The sequence below is a fragment of the Sprattus sprattus genome, assembly GCF_963457725.1.
Source record: "Sprattus sprattus genome assembly, chromosome: 2".
Taxonomy (NCBI): Eukaryota; Metazoa; Chordata; class Actinopteri; order Clupeiformes; family Clupeidae; genus Sprattus; species Sprattus sprattus.
Window position 1 is genome coordinate 13,621,001 of NC_137921.1, and position 17,548 is coordinate 13,638,548.

The window sequence follows — 17,548 nt, forward strand, 5'->3', positions numbered from 1 at the left end:
CCATGCTACAGCAATTGCATTAAATCCAGATAGGTGTTCCAAGGCTGGCTTTCAAGGCCGTTTTTGGTAAGGGGAATCCATACCCAAAGCACTGTTGAGAAGAGCTGAGCTCCTGTCTATGGGTCGGAATAAATAAAGGGTGCTGCGTCTGGACAACATATATCTTTATTAGCCTTATTCCAGAATGTATGAACAAAAACCAAACTTCCAGTTGTTGGTGTCTGCAAGATAAGTGTCTTGCTGTTAGCCGGTTGACTTGCAAATTTATGACAAAAAAAATCCATAATGCCTCCATAATTAAATTAATGATGTTAACAGTGGTTCTTGCATGTTGTTCATTCAGTTGATTTTGTCAATATGTATTGGCTCATTAGACATTATTTTATTGATGCATAACTGCTGATAAGATAAATGCCTTTCTCTCCACATTCATTAACAGGAGGCACCTGCGTTTTGTGTTTAGTAATGTTTCAAAAGTACTTTGAACACTATTGTACACACACCTTGGATAACCACATCCAAGGACAGGCTACTGTACAGTAGGCTAGATACCGTATCATTAAAGTTTTTAGTTTAAAAAAGTTTTAGAAAAGTCTAGTTCTCTTCTGGTTATCATGTGGAGCAGATATTAAAAGTGAACGAACAGGCAGGCTTTACCTTTCCCTGGAGAGGTGTATGCAAAATACATCGTATAAGTGCTGAGGACCAAAGCAAATATGAGCCCAAAGAACAGCTTCCAACGGACTCCCGATCGTCGCGCCATAGAAGTTGCTATAGCTCGTCTGTACACCAGCAATAGGAAATGGAAAACAGACGGTGCTTCTTTCAATAAGGACAGAAAGATTCGTCACTGTGCGGTAGGTACAACTTCAAACCTTCGACACTGTGGTTGGAAGGTACATCTTCAAAGAATAAAACCCCAGCCCAGAAGCAGGCTTAAAGCGCTGTTGTGGTCTATGGCAATGTTAGACGTGTGGTCTTGGATTCCTCCAGGACATCCTGGTAGTTAGATACTGTTTTACTAAATACTGCTACTACTAAATTACATTTTAACTTTGCATTTACAAGACAGCACAATTGGATACTTTTCATCTGGGCGGGTGTCATACAGCCAGGCTTAATTTTTGTCTACCGTGAGGTTAGTACCCAGGCAAAGAATGCACGCACTAAAAGTGTGCTATTTTCGAGTACTAATTATGCATTTAGTATACTAATGATATATCGAGGGCTGAGAATCAAGAGGGCGTAAGTGCCATTTCACCAACTTTACAGGAGAGCCAAAACTAAAAATGGCCATAGTTTGCTATTACTTTCTGTACTGATTTCACCTTTTTAAAGCACATTTATTGATATAGATGGATGATACAATACTTAATGAATAATAATTCATCTTAGGTAAAGTGTATATATATATTCTACATTTTTTAATTTAAGAAATAGTCACATACGCCCTTTTGGCGCCAATGTTTTCATTTTATTTGGATATAACATACGGGCGTATCTGATAATTTCATGAGCAGAAAAGAACATGAATGTGCTTTTAATAGAGCAACAGTCATGTTTACACAATACAAAACATTAAACAATATTTATGTTATTTCAACGCTATGTATTTTTGGTTAATTACACCAATAGAATCAATAGTATAGACATAAAGTATAATCATACAATACAATGAACATCAATGATTATTAATAATTAAAATCATTAAACATTTAATTTAATCTAAATTATTGTTAAAATCTGATTCCAATGGGAATTCATGTTTTCAAGTATTTGGAGTATGCACAACAGTATTCATGAATTAATGACATTGAATAAACAAATAATGTGAACAAAATATGAAAAAGTTATAGTATATTACAATTGTTATTATAAAGCATTATTTAAATTATTGTTAAAATCTGATTCCATACTATCTATCAGTGGACTAGACAACAATAGGAATCAATGTTTTCAAGTATTTGGAGTATGCACAACAATATTCATGAATTAATGACATTGACTAAACGAATCATGTGAACAATGTATTAAAAAATGTATAGTATATTAGAGATATTTAGTTGTTTAATTGCTACTATAGATTACATCTCACTTTATTCAGAAACCTTCAGAGACTGGTAAAAGTCAAGATAGGAGCTGGGGATACTGCCATTTGTGCACAGTGTGAACAGGTCTTTTTTTTAGTGCACTGATCCCTGGTTGAGATTTGTTGAACTTTTTAGGCCCAATTGCACGTGAACCTCTTGTCTCCTGTTTCCCAACTTTAAGAATGCGGTATTCATCACTAGTAATTTCATACATCTTGGATTTTCCTTGGTGTAGCGCAGCCATTTTATCTTCTGCCAGCGGACACTGTCTCCCTCAGTGTCTTTGGTTCTGTTCGCATTGTTTGTTGGGTAAAAGACTTGAAGTCCAGGAAGTCAGTATGGCCAAGCTCTATCACATTATACAGTGCCTTGCATACGTATTCATCCCCTTGGATGTTTTTCCCTTTTATGGCTTTTATAAATTAATCTTGGTCAATATAAGTTGGCTTTTTTGACAAAAATGCCCTCTTCAATGCCAAAGTGAAAACTGATTTTTAAACATAGTCTCTCCAAACTCCAAACTTAGCTTCTGAAGCTTGAAACTTCTTAAGAGTAGTCATAGGTCTATTGGTGGCCTCTCTCACTAGTCTCCTTCTTGCACGGTCACTCAGTTTGTGAGGATGGCCTGCTCTGGGCAGATTTACACATGTGCCATATTCCTTCCATTTCTTAATGATGGATTTAACAGAATTCCAGGGGATGTTTAGTGCCTTGGACATTTTTTTGTATCCTTCCCCTGACTTATACTTTTCAATAACCTTTTCTCTGAGTTGCTCAGAGTGTTCTTTAGTCTTCATGGTGCAAGGGTAGCCAGGAATACTGATTACTGAATACTGACCAGTGAATGGACCTTCCTGACACATGTGTCGCTATACTACAATCACTGATCCCCATTTCACTAATTGTGAGACTTCTAGTACCAATTGGCTTGACCTCTGTTGAATTAGGTCAGTCACTTTAAAGGGGGTGAATACTTATGCAATCACTTATTTACATTACATATTTCTATTTAATTGACAATACTGTGTAGAAATCTGTTTTCACTTTGACATTAAAGAGGGCTTTTTTGTGATGTTTTGTGTTAAAACAGCCAACTTATTATGACTGCAATTGATAAGAGGAAATAAAAAGAAGTTAAAAAAAAAAAAACAGCCAACTTATATTGACCAAGATTGATTTATAAAAGCAATAAAAGGGAAAAACATCCAAGGGGGTGAATACTTATGCAAGGCACTGTATGGCTTGTTCTTCCTTGCCATCCTTACAAGTGTGTAGTATCCCTGTGGACTGTATACACCTCTTCTATGTTAAATACCACCTTTCTTCTGCAGCCTTTTCCACTCTGACATTTACTTTCAGCCATTTTGTCTAATGTGCTGTCTTCAGACTTAGTCCATAATACATTCTTTCTCAGTGCCAAAAGGGCGTAAATACACTTACGCCCTTCTGACTCTAACTTTTGTTGTATGGTCACAGTTAAGACCTTTGGTTTTTGTTTAATAACTCTTAATTTATAAATATTTTAGTTTTTATAATGTTGTCAGTAGAAAGAGCTCATCAAGAGCTTTCAGGTTATATTTATAACTCAATTTTGACCAAAATGTCACTTACGCCCTCTTGATTCTCAGCCCTCGATATCATACGTGCTACTTAAGACTTAGTGTACTTGACTGTACTATTTTAAGACACCATTATGATGCACTTAAATATACTTTATTTTGTAAAAGTACTTTGTTTCAACTGAGAGAATATTCTAATCCACCTTTCAGATAACTATTAAAATACTCATGATATAGGCAATATTCAATTCAATTGTGTGGATAATAATTAACACAGCCCAAAAAAATCACTGCTGCTCACCGCCCTGCCTGGAAAACATTGCCTGCTTCCGCCCCTTGGTAGGACACATCACACCCAGGCCACCACCTGTTTACTCTCAGGCCCTCTGGCAGGCGGTACGGGTCCTCAAGAGCAAAGACCACTCGTCTAAGGGACAGTTTTTGTGTGGGAGAGAGAGAGAGAGAGTGTGTGTGTGTGTGTGTATGTGTGCGTGCGTGCCTGAGTGCGTGCCTGTGTGTGTGTGTGTGTGAGTGAGTGCGTGCATGTGCTCATGTCTGTGTGTGTATGTGTGTGTGTGTAGGGGAAAGAGAGAGTGCAGTGGCTGGGGAGGGGAACTTCCTGCCCAAACCTGAGAAAAACTGACAAAACCACACACGCTCAGACACAAAATAAACCGACCTACTTAGGTGATTTTTTTTAAGCATTGTCAGACAACTCATCCATGCCCTTCCACCCCATCATTTTAGACATGTTTCTTTTGTGTCTGAGCGCGTGTGGTTTTGTCAGTTTTTATATACATACAGTGTGCTCAGTCTCAATACAAAGAGTTAAATGATCTGTGCATGTGCCTGTACACACCATCTTAACATGAAATGACTGTTCGTTTGAAAACTATACTGAAGACTAGTTGAGTCCTAAGTGTTATACCAACGAGCCTGGCTTTTTGACATTTTGCTGATGTCTATTTAAGGGGGGATCTACCCTTTAAAGATATGTTCCTGCTCCTCAGACTGCTGAAGGAGATGATGTCATCCCCGTAAAAATGAATTTTTGTCCAAAAAAAGTTGAAGTAGCGACACATTAAAACAGTACTTTTAAAGAATAGCTTATAGGCCGCAAGGTGAAGCACGAAAAGTGCTTTAGAAAATGAATCCCGTTCCACTCACTGGCATCTACACAATCTTTAGCTTATAAAAAAGAACGAGTCGTGGTTAGTTACCATAAAAAAGTTCGTCGCTGATTTTCCAGTCGATTGTCTATATGGCTTTGTTTATGCAGAACTAGACACTTCAGAGCGTAATAAGATTTTTGTCGGGAGCCGTGCCACGGTTCGACACGTGATCATGCTACACCAATGAGAAGGCTGCTTTTTGACAACAGAATGGAAAAATGGCGGCTCCCGTGCGGTTAGAAACATCGTTAAAGATAGAGGAAAACACTTGAACATCCTCAAAATTGGGCTAAATTAATTCTAATTAGTGCTGTATACATAGCCGCGTCCAAGAAGAACAATGAGGCAAATATACGATAATGTTATTTTTATGTTAAGTCATTTAGATCAAGTTTGACATACATGGGCATACACATTACTGACGATCTTACATGGACTGTGAACACCCAGCACACCGAAGAAATCAAGGCAAAGACTGTACTTCCTACGTCAGCTAAGGTGATCTTAACTATGAGAAATCATAGGCTTAGATGATACACAAACAATTCCATGCAACATTGTAAGAAGTCATTACAGAAATACAATAATCATCCCAACTTTAGAAATCCAGCGAGGGGGTTGACTTTTCCTCATTGATCTGGAGCACTCACACCTAATTGTAAGCCCTGTCAGACCCTCGTTTGTAATTGTGATTAACATTAAATAAGGGTTAAATACATTATATCAGTAAGACACAGCACAAAATACAGTAGTAATAAGGATAAGTGCAACGGCCCAGTGGTTGAGAAACACTACACTAGGACATCAAGTCTGAAATGCCATCAGCGGTTGCACAGTGAAGAAAAGCCATGTAAATGCTTGAATTCTGAAGTGTGAAGTTTGCCCTTCTCAAATGCATATGTTGATTGTAGTATAGTATCGTGACTACATTAACTGACACACAAACGGCAGTGGATCTTTAGCTCTTTTATATTGGGAACTTCACCGGTGATACATGCATACAGCCTGGAGATTATACTACTGAATAGATCGTACCAACATACGTACATATAAGCTGGCAGTAGTAAATGCTATAGTGCCACCTAGTGGCCTTAGTAACTCCACAGGTTACTACACTCCCCCACCGTTAAGCTAGCAACTTATACTGTAATGGAACATCAAACTAACTCTTTTTTTTCTTCTTCTCCTTCTCCTTCTTCTAATGGAATATCAAACAAACTTTTTCTTTTCTTCTTCTCCTTCTTCTTTTCAAACTACAATTCTTACATAGTATTTAACCAACCCGAAATCACATAACTTTACCCTCTTGCTTGAGAACAATACAAATCTCATGAATACAAATACAGTATAACGGTTTTCCCTTTTTTTTTTTTTTTAATAACCTAAATGTATACTAAACTAAGGAAGTACAGGGTAGACGGCCTGTCTTCCATGAGATCATAAGGCGCATTCTTGCCTTGTCTTGAACTTGATCTCATTAGTATCTAACATAATCTTTCAAGTGTCGAGGCACCCGCTCTCTAGTAGAGCGGCGCAGCACTACTGGTGAGGTCACAGGTGAGTCCAGTCTTTCAGGAACTGAACTCTGTTGATTCGTCTGGTCATCAGGAAATGCCAGCTCTGCAACTGGCTGATTGGTAGATGTTTCAGGCTCCTCGTCCTGGCTGCTGGCCTCGGGTGGTTCGATGTCTTTTTCTGGTGACGGTGAGGACTCTGGATGACGAGCTCTCACCTGATCAACATGTCTCCTCATGCTCTGGCCGTTTCCCAAAAACACAGTGTATGAAACAGGACCTGTAGGTGACTCCACTGTAGCAGGCACCCATTTTGGTCCTAGGCCATAGTTCTTTGCATATACAGCATCTCCAGCACTGAACCTTCTGAACCGCGCTGTCTTATCATAGTTTTCTTTCTGTTTCCACTGTTTTTTTTCAATCTTGGACTTGATATCTGGCTTCAGCAGGTCAAAAGCTGATCTTAGCCTTCTGCTCATCAGCATTTCTGCTGGCGACAGCCCTGTTGTTGCTTGAGGTGTGATGCGATAGCTGAATAAGAATCTGGAAACACGTGTCTCAATACTTCCTCCCTTTAGTTTCTTCACCCCCTCCTTGAAGGTCTGCACTGCGCGTTCTGCCAACCCATTGGAGGATGGATGAAATGGAGCAGATGTTATGTGCTGGATCCCGTTTTGCATCATGAACTGCTTGAATTCTGAACTTGTGAAACAGCTACCGTTATCAGAGACTACTATCTGTGGAAGTCCTTGTGCTGCGAAACAGTGACGCAGTTTTTCAATCGTTGTCTGAGTGGTAGAGCCACTTGTGGGGTAAACCTCAATCCACTTTGAGTGAGCGTCGATGACTATAAAGAACATTCTTCCTAAGAACGGCCCTGCATAATCAATGTGGATGCGGGACCATGGCCTCTCCGGCCATTCCCACGGGTGCAGTGGTGCATTTGCTGGGGCTTTTCGGTTCTGCTGGCATTCTTCACACATGCTCACCTCTCTCTCTATGTCCTGGTCCATCCGTGGCCACCACATGTATGACCTGGCCAGTGCTTTCATGCGTGACATGCCTGGATGTGATTGGTGGAGTGACTTCAAGAGGGCGAGACGCCCCTGTGTCGGAATCACTGTTCTTGCCCCCCAGAGTATACAACCATCCTGGGCACTCAGTTCCAGACGCCTGCTGTAGTATGGCATGAGCTGGGGGTCTTTTACGTCTGGCCATCCACTCAGGACATAGTTGTGGACTTGAGACAGTGTGACATCTCTTGCTGTCCACTTTTTTACCTGTGACACGTTGAGTGGCGTATCATCCGTATGCTCCATTAGCAGCACCCGCTCCGGCCTCTCTTCCTCTTTATGCAACATTGGCACAGGGAGTCTGCTGAGTGCATCCGCGTTGCAGTGAAATTTGCCAGGCTTGTAGATTATCTGATACTCGTATGCTCTGAGCAGGACGGCCCATCTCTGAATTCTGGGTGAGACCATGTAGGGTACTGGTTTCATCTCGTGGAACAGTGTGATCAGAGGCTTATGGTCAGTGGTGATTGTGAACTTGCGCCCATATAAGTACTTGTGGAATCTCTGTATTCCAAAAATGACAGCCAAGCCTTCCTTATCTAACTGAGAATACCTCGTTTCCGCTGGGGCAAGAGTCCTTGACATAAACCCCAGTGGCTTCTCTGTCCCATCAGGCATCTTGTGTGAAAGCACAGCACCTACTCCGTAGGGGGACGCGTCACATGCTAAGATTAGTTCCCTGTCTGCTGAATAGTGAACTAATACACTAGCTGACTGAAGGAGTTCTTTGGATTTACAAAACGCCTCTTCCTGCTTGCTGGTCCACACCCATTTCTCCTCTTTTCTGAGTAGCTGGTACATGGGCGCGAGCAGGGTGGACAGATTAGGCAAGAACCGGTTGTAATAGTTCAGGAGCCCCAGGTAAGCTTTCAGCTCTGTAACATTCAACGGGGATGGAGCCTCGCTAATGGCCTTGACCTTTGATGCCATGGGATGCAACCCCTGTGTGTTTACCTTGTGACCCAGGTAGCAGACCTCGTCCTGCAGTAGCTCACATTTGGCCCGTTTCAGCCGTAACCCGGCCTCCTCCAATCGACTCAGCACGGCTTCCAAGTTCTTCAGATGATCCTGGACACTCGCTCCGGTCACCAAGATATCATCCAGATACACTGCCACCATCGGTATTCCCTGCAGCAGGTTCTCCATCGTCCTTTGGAACACCGCTGGAGCAGAAGACACTCCAAAAGGTAGGCGGTTGTACGTGAAAAGACCTTTGTGCGTGTTAACAGTAAGGTACCTCTTTGAATCATCATCCACCAGAATTTGCGCATAAGCATGACTCATATCTAATTTTGAAAACTGTTGCCCTCCACTTAATGCAGCAAACAGATCTTCTATTCTGGGGATTGGGTACTGCTCTAACAAAGATACACGGTTAACCGTGAGCTTGTAGTCACCGCACAGCCTAATGGAGCCATCAGGTTTCAGTATGGGCACCACTGGACAAGCCCAGTCAGAGTGTTTCACTGGCGTAATTATTTGCTCTTTCACAAGGCGGTTTATCTCTGCTTCCACCTTAGGTCGCATGGCGAAAGGGATCTGTCTTGGGCGGAAATATCGGGGCGCAGCGCCTGGTGTAACGTGGATGGTGGCTTTGACTCCCTTTAAGGTCCCTAGCTCATCTTTAAACACATCTTCGTGCTGAGCCATCACCTGCTCCAACGTCAGCTTTTCTCCCCCTGCTGCACACACCTGATAAATTTCAGCCCAGTTTAGCTTTAGCTGCTCTAGCCAACTCCGACCTAACAGACTGGGTCCAGTGCCGCTCACTACATACAGAGGCAATGTCTTTTGTTGATTTTGATATTTCACATTCACGTCAGCCACTCCGAGCACTTTTATGCTTTCCCCTGTGTATGTTTTTAATTTGAGGCTGGTGGGCCCAACTAAAGGCTTCTTGTCATTCCCCCACTGTGCATTGAATTTTGTCTCATTCATCAATGTGATGCTACAGCCCGTGTCCAGTTCAAATTTTGTGTTTTCTCCCTGCACTTGTATATCTACTGTAAACGGTTTCGCCTTTACATGAGCATCCTGCATGTTGTACATCGAAAAGGTCTGCTCTGTGTTCTCCATTTCATCAGATTCATCAGTTGTCACATGATGAGAGCGACTATTATAGCTGGGAGCTCTGCTTTGTATACCCCCCCTTTGCTTGTTCTTAGTTCTGCAAACACGTCCAATGTGACCAATTTTCCCACAAGCATGGCATTTTTCTTGCTTGAAACGGCATTCCGCCGGGTCATGTCCGCCATTACATCTGTAGCAAGATTTCCCTTCCTCTGCCATTCTATTTTCAGTTCGTTTGAATGATGTTGCTGTTTTTCCTTTCTCTCTTATGCTATTACAGGGTGAGGCTGTGCCTTGCAAATCCCTTGTATTTTTGTAGGCAGCCTCCATCACTATCGCAATTTTCAGTGCCTTTTCAAACGTGAGGTTAATTTCAGCTAACAGTTTTCGTTGCATTGTCTCGTCGTTTATTCCACAAACGAGTCTGTCACGTAGCATTTGTGACAATGTCGTGCCGTAATTGCAGTCTTGAGCTAGCTTTCGAAGTTGGGCTACGTACTCTACTATAGTCTCATTGCTCTGTCTCACACGTGTGTTGAACCTAAAACGCTGCACGATTTCGCTTGGCCGTGGGTTAAAGTGATCCTTTAGCAACGCCACCAGCTCGTCAAACGTCTGATCTCCTGGCTTGTCAGGGCTCACTAAATTCCTCATCAGACTGTAGGTTTGAGCTCCAACAACGCTAATGAGAATAGACCTTTGCTTATCCGGATCCACAATGCTGTTTGCAGCGAAGAAATGCTGTAAGATCTCTATATATTCTTCCCACGTTTGTAGGTTGTGGTCAAATGCCACGAGTGTTCCTATGGTCGCCGCCATTTGCTAGCTCAGTTTAGCTATCTCCCACTTATCTTCCAAGAGGAAAAAAACGTCGGATATCTCTCACCAACTCCTCTGAACTCGTCTGTTGCATGGAGTCCTCGTCCTCGTCGCCAATATGTAGTATCGTGACTACATTAACTGACACACAAACGGCAGTGGATCTTTAGCTCTTTTATATTGGGAACTTCACCGGTGATACATGCATACAGCCTGGAGATTATACTACTTAATAGATCGTACCAACATACGTACATATAAGCTGGCAGTAGTAAATGCTATAGTGCCACCTAGTGGCCTTAGTAACTCCACAGGTTACTACATTGATACTCATGCCAATGTGGAAAAACTTCTAAACAAGCTGGGTCTTTAAAACGTCACCTGATAGAACATGGCAGGGAAGGTCCACATAAATGTGCCTGACCTTTTATATGTTTACAATATGTAAAGGCATTTTCACTGGCATTTTCATATGCAAAAACATACTATGTGGGAAAACATTTACAAGGTCTTCAACTCTGTTTGTGTGTGTGTGTGTATGTGTGTGTGGAAGAGAAGACTGGAGAGAAGCCTCGTGAAGGTGCCCAGTGTGTGCACACTCACACTCACACACATCCTCATATAGGCTGTAAGGTGAACCCTGTTTCCGTTTCAACCCGCTACACTGTCTGGCATCTACAGATGTGGCAGTCATTGCTGTAAGTGTGCAGACAGATTTGCCATTCACTTTATATGTTTTCACAGGGACTGGCAACAGGACATGTATCATTGACATTACCAAGGTGTCATCAGCTCTTGGAACCAGTGTGTTTTCAGCCTTGATCGGAATTCAAACATTTTCTGGGTGTGACTCCACAAGTGCCTTTAATGGCAAAGGAGACAAAAAAGACATTTTCTGTTGCATGTGAGAAAGATGAGTACCTAAAGGCTTTTAAAAGTTTAGGTACTAACTTAAACTTGGAGCAGTCAACATTTGCATTTCTTTGCCAGTATGTATGCCACTTATATGATCAGTCGGCTGCTGATAATGTAAATAAAGCTAGGTTCAAGGCTTTCTGTATGACATCATCAGCCTTGGCAGAATTATCCATTCCCCCTACCACTGATGCCGTCCATCAGCACTGCAAAAGGGCAAACTACCAGGCTGCAATAATGAGGTCCTGTCTCAAACATAATATAAGTGCTCCATCACCTGCTGGATATGGTTGGCAAATAGAGAATGGGAACTTGCACGTCACCTGGATGACTAGAAATCCGGCCCCTGACAGTGTTTTGCATGTGATACACTGTGGCTGCAAAGGTGCCTGTGAGACAGACAGATGTTTTTCTGCAGGATTGTGTTGCATAGTTGACCTATGTCGTTGCTGTAGGAACTGGAAGATAACTGTCCTGACACTGACACTAACAGTGAGGACTGAGTGTCCCTAATCTGTTATTTCTTATTCAGTTTTGTACAGTTTTATATATCATATTTCATGTTTCATAAAGAGTGTTTTTATGGTTCATTAGTGTTGTTTTCATTTGTGGAAGAATGAATGAATGAATGAACAAACAGATGGTCATTGGTATTTACAATTACTGCCTTTTATTGATACATGGAGGTTTATTTGTCACATACATAAAAATACTACTGTTTTTTCTGTGCGAGTGTGAAGAAAGAAAGATCAAGAAATATTTTTCATAAATAGCAAGAGGGAGTTTAAAGAGCAGTGTGTGAAAAAAGGTGTAATTGATGTTTTAAAATCATTGTGTGTGTTCAGGATAAGGAATGCTTGAGGAAAGAAGCTCCTCCTCAGTCTCTCTGTTCTGGTCTTGTAGCAGCAGAGACGTTTGCCTGACCTCAGTGTTTTGAAAAGTCCATGGTCAGGATGTTAGGAATCCTTTACAATACCTTGGGCGCTGGTAGGTAGGTCTTTTCTTGTAGGTCTCCTGCAGAATATGGAGAGATGCTCTGATGATTCGGTGCTGCAGTCACAGGCTGTACAGTTCCCATACCAAGTGATGCTGTCAGGACACACAGCTGATGGTGCTGAACTTCCTCAGCTGATGTAGGAAGTACAGTCTTTGCCTTGATTTCTTCGGTGGGTGTTCACAGTCCATGTAAGATCCACAGTAATGGGTATTCCCATGTATGTTAAACTTGATGTAAATGACTTAACATAAAAATAACATTATCGTATATTTGCCTCATTGTTATTCTTGGACGCGGCTATCTATACAGCACTAATTAGAATTAATTTAGCCCACTTTTGAGGATGTTCGGATGTTTTCCTCTATCTTTAACGATGTTTCTAACCACACGGGAGCCGCCATTTTTCCATTCTGTTGACAAATGCAGCCTTCTCATTGGTGTAGCATGATCACGTGTCGAACCGTGGCACGGCTCCCGACAAAAATCTTATTACGCTCTGAAGTCTCTAGTTCTGCATAAAACAAAGCCATATAGACAATCGACTGGAAAATCAGCGACGAACTTTTTTTTGGTAACTAACCACGACTCGTTCTTTTTTATAAGCTAAAGATTGTGTAGATGCCAGTGAGTGGAACGGGCTGAAACGAAAACCGTGTTCACCTTACGGCCTATTACTTGTGAGTGATACTGCTAGCTGCAGTGGATATATTGTCAATATGCTATTAGGGTTTTTTCTATTCATAAAGAGTAAAATGCATTTTTCAAAATTGCTAAAATGCACCATTTTGTCTCATTTTGATACAAAAATAATCCATACAAATATGAATAAAAAGTAGAAAGCATCCATTTTGCACTGATATTGGGCTCATACACAACAATGTGCTATGAGATTCACATCAAGCTCAAAATCAGTTTTTTTTCCCATGAACTGTCGCTGCTGTGACCTAGGATCTTTTTCACTGTTGCCTTAGGCTGTCAAAAACAAAACAAATTGGGGGGGAAAAACTCTGCAGATTGGTCACTAGAGTCTGACTTAATTGGAACCTTATGTATGGCATGTGGAATTCTGGGGCTTTGGCATGCTCCCAGGAATCTTCAGAATTTAAAGTTTCTTTCCCTCTTTCCCTCTCTCCCTCTCCCTCTCACTTGGTCTCCCTCTCACTCCAGCTCTAGCTGTGTGTCTCCCCCCCTCCTCCTCCTCTTTTTTTCTTTTTTTTTTCCAGGGGTGTCTTACATCAGCTCACAGTCCTGAGAGTTCGCCCTGAGAGAGGAGCTTGAGGGAAAGGATTCTAGCACCCGCTCTCCGACACTGGCTGAACTGGATTACGAACTTCTTGGGACAAATGGTTTGAGAGAGGAAGCTCTTCAGAGGTAGGTCTTGATGGTGTCTTTAAACTAGCTCTTTCATTTGATGAATGTGTGCGAGTTTGTTTGTTTTTCTTTTCATAATGCAAGAATTATACAGCTCTTGAATTCTTAAGCCCTGAAGTTCGTCTGTGGCAATAGGAACATATATTTATTCTGAGCTGGATTAATTTCAGTGAGTAAGTCTAAGGATTTTGGTAACTGATTTTAGTGTATCTGTGTCTACTAGGGGTGGGTATCGCCAACCACCTCGCGATACGATACGCATCCCGATACAGGGGTCGCGATACGATATGTATCGCGATACATGCGATACCTACGTATACGATACGTATCCCGATATTTTAGGCTTATAACAAAAAAAAATTGCCTGTAACTCCTTGACAGTACATCATAACATATTTGTCACCTCATGTGGATTCTACAGAAACTCTGCTTTCAAATTATACCATCAACTGGATGATGGGCAAAGTATGCAGGCAGGCACATGAACCAAGTAGACGCTGTACAAAGAAACAGACAAAAAAAAAAAAAAAAAAAAAATTTTTTTTTTGTTGCACGTGAAGTATCGATACTGACGCCTCCGTATCGATACACGCATCGTAAAGAGGCCCGCGACGATGTATCCCCGTATCGATATTTTGAACACACCCCTAGTGTCTACTTTCTCTGTATTAGTTGCTGTTTGCATGGCAGACCAAAATAGCAGATTGCAGAGTAACTATCGCTCAGGACTTCACTGTGAAAGAACTGGTGCAAACCAGCTGTTTTGGAGAATGGCTGATGTGGTGGCTATGTGCAACTCTAGTGAATAGAAACTTCCAGTTTACAGACATATAAAAGACACATCTCAGAATTATTTATAACTTCATGTCACTTTGCATAGGATGTGTATTATTCTACCTATGGACTTATGGACTGAAATCATTCCTTTGCTGCCAAGGTTTTTATTGTGTATATTGACCCTTTACTATGTGAATTATAGATTAGATAAATCTCGTAATCATTAGTTCAAAATACAAATTATTTTTATTTATAAATAACACTAATGTTCACTCATATTTCTCCAGCAAACACTGCACACCTTTAAGTGGTCCAAAATGAGTGCATTTGGACTGCAACATTCAAACTGACATCATAGGTAATTTCTAAAACAGTAAAACCCAGAATGGCACTGAAATATTAATTACTTATATTTTGTCAGTGTTGTATGTCTGTCATGGTCCCCCAACAGTTTTCATACCACATTTATAGTAGGCCTAATTGGAATGTTCCTTAGAGCTATTTGTGCACATTTCTTTGTGTCTCTATTGGTAGACCAGGATTCAAGGCCAAGGGGCAACTCAAGCGTAATCTCAGGTAATACTGGACTGAAGTTGAGGCATTGAAGTAAATGAGACTTTGTCTTTTTTCAGTGTGTTCATGTAATACGGTCAGTTGGGTCATCAGGCTGGGTCATTTCGCTCTAGTTCCCCTGGTTGACATAACCAAGCATTTGGGGTTGATCTTGACTAAGCGGTACAGTGGTGTAAGGAACCACTTTTCCAAACCAATGGCAGAACTGGGAGGTTTCTGTGTGTTCGTCTTTCTGTGTTTGCTGTAATATATTATTTATCAAAGTACCCTGTCTTGGCAAAACTTTTCATCTGACTCCACTCAATTAGGAAATCAGCCTTGTCTGTACAAGTACACTCACACCTAAATGTCAACATTGGGCTGGGCGATAACTGGATGGGGCGTGAAAAAACTGACAGAGGGATCCAAAAGTCCTGTTTCTGTGTAAAAGTTTTCAAAATGTTTTATTATTTCCCATAACAGGTCAGGGCCTCGTTTCCCGATAACGACGTATCTTAACGGCCTACGTGGATTTTCGCGACATCGTAGACTAAGTAACACTTTCTATTTACGTGCGTTTCCCAACCATCAACTTAAAGTCAGGTGCACGAGCGCAACGTGCACGAGTTCTTAAGTAGCTCTTAGGAGCTGTTTACGTCAGGTTAACCTGTTTACGTTAACTGCTGTGAAATTAGCTAGCCTATAGGGTTAGCGTGCGTATGTATGCGTGCATCGAACGTGCACTGTGCACTGAATTCGGGGCGGGGATAGTAACGCCACCTCCAGCAGAGTATTTAAACTGTGTTCCCATTGTAAGGACATTTATTACGATCTGTCTGAGAGTGGGCTGTCAAAGCTAGCATCATCAAAGTCATACAGTACAGTAGGCTACATACATTCAATCAAATTAACCTACATTTGAGTCCAACTGCATGACCATTCTTACCCAACACTTACCCTTACAATAAAGAAGTGATCCTATTTCAACCATAACTTCATTTTAAATAATGTCTTTCTTTATGACATTTAGCTTATAGTTTAGACAGCAACGTTGACATCTACAGTATATTCAACTGCATCCACTACATAATCTCAAACTTTATTTGTTGGTAACTCTCCAAAAAGGCTACCATTAACACATTTCTTAATGAAAAGGAAACATGCATCACAATAATACTTCAGTGTAACCTGTACCTATGTGGAGTGCAAATATGTCTTGCCATTACACTACCCAACAGCTCTACGTCTGCTAACACTACAGAATGCATAATTCCTACGGGCACCGCACTAGTTTTGTATAGCCTAATCTTTATTTTCAAATACTCAATATTCTTTATTTCTATTTTGATGGGAATAGGCAGGTGAAACAATGACATTCTCATGATGTGCTATACACAGAAACATCCTTTGGATTTCTTCTATAATAGGGCGAACGACGCCCCTGGTGGATTGCATCGCTAAGTGTGAAGTTACTACTGGTCCTGACCACACGTAGAATTCTTCTCAACGAAAGATACACTTAAGCTAAGTGCCGCGTCGGGAAACCCGTCTGCAACGTAGGATTCCTCTTACGAACGATTTCAAGTGCTTTTTAGGCTAAGTGCGCGTTCGGGAAACGAGGCCCAGACTGACATGTATTAACAATTGAAGTGACAACAATTAAACCAGATCAACCAAATCGGCGATGAAGGTATATTATTTGCTTTCCCAAGCGGAAAAAAACCCAAAAGAATATAAAGCATTGTAGAAATTTGAATGGTTTCCTCCACAAATACAATAATAAATCTGGTATTTCAATGGCTCTTTCATCAACAGATGGTGTCCTTCACGTTGGCTAGGGTGTTTTGGGACCCATTCCATTAATATTTAATGATTTGTATAGGTTTAATTGTATGTATTTGTATTTGTTATGTTCATATTATCCCCTTGGTGTGAGTCCACATTACACAGTCAATGCATTAGCAATAGAGGCCAACTGGGTGCATTTCAGTGTCCATTTAACCCTTTACAATTCTACTCAAAACCACTTAGAACTATTAGCAAAGTTTGAATATTTTCATCATTTCCTGTCTTTGCCTTTGTCGAACGCTGCAGGTTCCCTAATAGGTGTGGCTTTCTGGCTCATGTGGGGCAGTCTTCAGGGCGTGCCTCTCCAGTTCACTCTGCCACAGCCAGCTGCAGCAGTAACATCTACGGCACCAGGCTTGGCTATGGACCTTCCGATCCCGTTCCTGCTGCTGGTCCAGTGCATCAACACCTTGCTTAACTGGTCCCTGGTGCTGGTTCAGAGGGCCCACTTAACCAGCAGCTTTATGGGGGCCTTCTGTGTCTCGCTGACTGTGATTGACACCCTGTTCACTGCCACCATGCTGGCCTTTTACAAACTGCAGGATTTTAGCCTCTTTGGCATGCGCTTCACGAGCCACCACATATGCCTGCTGGTGCAGATAGCAGGTTTAATCTATGGCGTGCTGCAGTGGCCCGTGCTGTTTGCAGCAGGACTGGATCACTATGGATCTTTATCGGTTGGCCCAAAGCAGACTCACCAGGTTTGGAAGCTTAACCATGCAGCCTGTGTCACTATCCTGTGGGCGTCCGCACTGCTCTATGTGTTTTTGGGGCCCGGGTTCCATCCAGTG